The sequence below is a fragment of the Bactrocera oleae genome, unplaced genomic scaffold, assembly GCF_042242935.1.
Source record: "Bactrocera oleae isolate idBacOlea1 unplaced genomic scaffold, idBacOlea1 ctg00000009.1, whole genome shotgun sequence".
Lineage (NCBI taxonomy): Eukaryota > Metazoa > Arthropoda > Insecta > Diptera > Tephritidae > Bactrocera > Bactrocera oleae.
In genome coordinates this window covers 60,001-62,500 of record NW_027212752.1, presented here as the reverse complement: position 1 = coordinate 62,500, position 2,500 = coordinate 60,001, and the positions used below count along the sequence as shown (strand labels likewise).

At 31.8% G+C, this 2,500-nt stretch overlaps 2 non-coding genes across 2 annotated transcripts in view; both read right to left on the bottom strand.

Moving 5' to 3' along the window:
* LOC138858421 (large subunit ribosomal RNA) overlaps window positions 1-1,729 on the bottom strand; it is a 3,977-nt gene extending 2,248 nt beyond the window's left edge. The window contains exon 1 of the ribosomal RNA XR_011397556.1: window positions 1-1,729. This exon is cut by the window's left edge and continues 2,248 nt beyond it. This is a non-coding gene — a ribosomal RNA (large subunit ribosomal RNA).
* A 502-nt stretch (window positions 1,730-2,231) lies between these two features.
* On the bottom strand, window positions 2,232-2,410 carry LOC138858319 (5.8S ribosomal RNA). Its single transcript, XR_011397460.1, has one exon. It is a non-coding gene; the product is annotated as a 5.8S ribosomal RNA (ribosomal RNA).
* Window positions 2,411-2,500: the final 90 nt, after the last annotated feature.

Genomic DNA, 2,500 nt, shown 5'->3' with positions numbered 1-2,500 from the left:
GTCTCATTCGATTATTTGCTACTACCACCAAGATCTGTACCAATAGCGGCTCCATGCAGGCTTACGCCAAACACTTCTAAGCACACCATTGTACCCTCCTACTCACTAAAGTTTCAAAATTTATAATCCAACCGAAATTGTATTATAAATCATGTACTTTAGCGGTAATGTATAGGTATACAACTTAAGCGCCATCCATTTTAAGGGCTAGTTGCTTCGGCAGGTGAGTTGTTACACACTCCTTAGCGGATTACGACTTCCATGTCCACCGTCCTGCTGTTTTAAGCAACCAACGCCTTTCATGGTATCTGCATGAGTTGTTAATTTAGGCACCGTAACATTACGTTTGGTTCATCCCACAGCGCCAGTTCTGCTTACCAAAAGTGGCCCACTGGGCACATTATATCATAACCTCAACCTTCATATCAAGAAAGGTGAGGTTCTTACCCATTTAAAGTTTGAGAATAGGTTAAGGTCGTTTCGACCCTAAGGCCTCTAATCATTCGCTTTACCAGATAAGATTATTTTACATAATTTTTAAATGCACCAGCTATCCTGAGGGAAACTTCGGAGGGAACCAGCTACTAGATGGTTCGATTGGTCTTTCGCCCCTATACTCAATTCCGACAATCGATTTGCACGTCAGAACTGTTTCGGTCTTCCATCAGGGTTTCCCCTGACTTCAACCTGATCAAGTATAGTTCACCATCTTTCGGGTCACAGCATATATGCTCAAGGTACGCTCCAGTTAGAGGTATAAATAATAATAAATTATCATTATACATAACTATATGGAACGCCCCGGGATTGAATTAATAATGTAATACATTAAAAATTAATCCCATTATTAATACAGTTAAGTTAATTTCGCCATTAGGTTTAATATAACCCAATGACTTGCACATATGTTAGACTCCTTGGTCCGTGTTTCAAGACGGGTCCCGAAGGTATCCTGAATCTTTCGCATTGTTAATCATATAAATGCATACAATTAATATTAAAATCAATGATAATAATATTATTGTAAAATTCAAAAGAATTTTAGCATTATATATAATAAAATCTATCAACACTTTATCAAATCATCAGTAATTATTCTATGTTAATAAGCTAAAAGCAAATTAATTTGAATAAACTTAAAAACCAATGATCTTTTGATAAATATTTTATTATGTTAATAGATTACAATGTCCTTATATGAAAAAAATGCACACTATTACTATAATATTTAAAATTAAATACTACAGTTATAATGATGAATTTTTCATAATGGATATTCAGGTTCATCGGGCTTAACCTCTAAGCAGTTTCACGTACTATTTAACTCTCTATTCAGAGTTCTTTTCAACTTTCCCTCACGGTACTTGTTTACTATCGGTCTCATGGTTATATTTAGTTTTAGATGGAGTTTACCACCCACTTAGTGCTGCACTATCAAGCAACACGACTCTTTGGAAATATCTTTCTAGTAATCATTAACGTTATACGGGCCTGGCACCCTCTATGGGTAAATGGCCTCATTTAAGAAGGACTTAAATCGTTAATTTCTCATACTAGATATTAAGATATTCCATACACTGCATCTCACATTTGCCATATAGACAAAGTGACTTAGTGCTGAACTATTTTCTTTTCGCTCGCCGCTACTAAGAAAATCCTTGTTAGTTTCTTTTCCTCCCCTCATTAATATGCTTAAATTCAGGGGGTAGTCCCATATGAGTTGAGGTTGTATAAAATATATTTTAGATTGATTTGTTTATTTTTATTTAATTTTTTTGCTATTTGCTATTTTAAAGAAATATATTTTTATATCTTGATTACTCAATATTATTCAATCTTTTCATCCCTTTTTAAAATTCATAATATAATAATTAATAAAATTAACAACATTATTCCTCCACATATCATATATTTTTTTTTATTATAAATTTTTCTCAATACAATAGAGTGAATTAATTCTAGAATAAAAATTTATTTTATGCTAGACATTCCTCTTATGTATTATTTAATATAATTTAAATAATGTTGAAAATTTTTTCTTTTATGGGAATACTAAGATTCTCATTTATCATAAATTTTCGTTCAAATATGAGGTATTCAAGAATATATTTTCTATATTTCTTTTTATGCTATTAATATTATGGATTGAAAAATACAATCCAATAATATGCCATATGCTTAAATTCTATTAATTGACTAAAAGAATAAGCAACTAATTTAGCATAGTCTTACAACCCTCAACCATATGTAGTCCAAGCAGCACTTTAAAATTAATTAAAGTACATAACAGCATGGACCGCAATATGCGTTCAAAATGTCGATGTTCATGTGTCCTGCAGTTCACACGATGACGCACAGTTTGCTGCGTTCTTCATCGACCCATGAGCCGAGTGATCCACCGCTTAGAGTGATAATTTTTTTGTATTTTTTTAATTCAAAGTCAAAGAATTTTAATTTATTGAAAGTATTAATAATTAATCAATAATAAATTTTTAATACA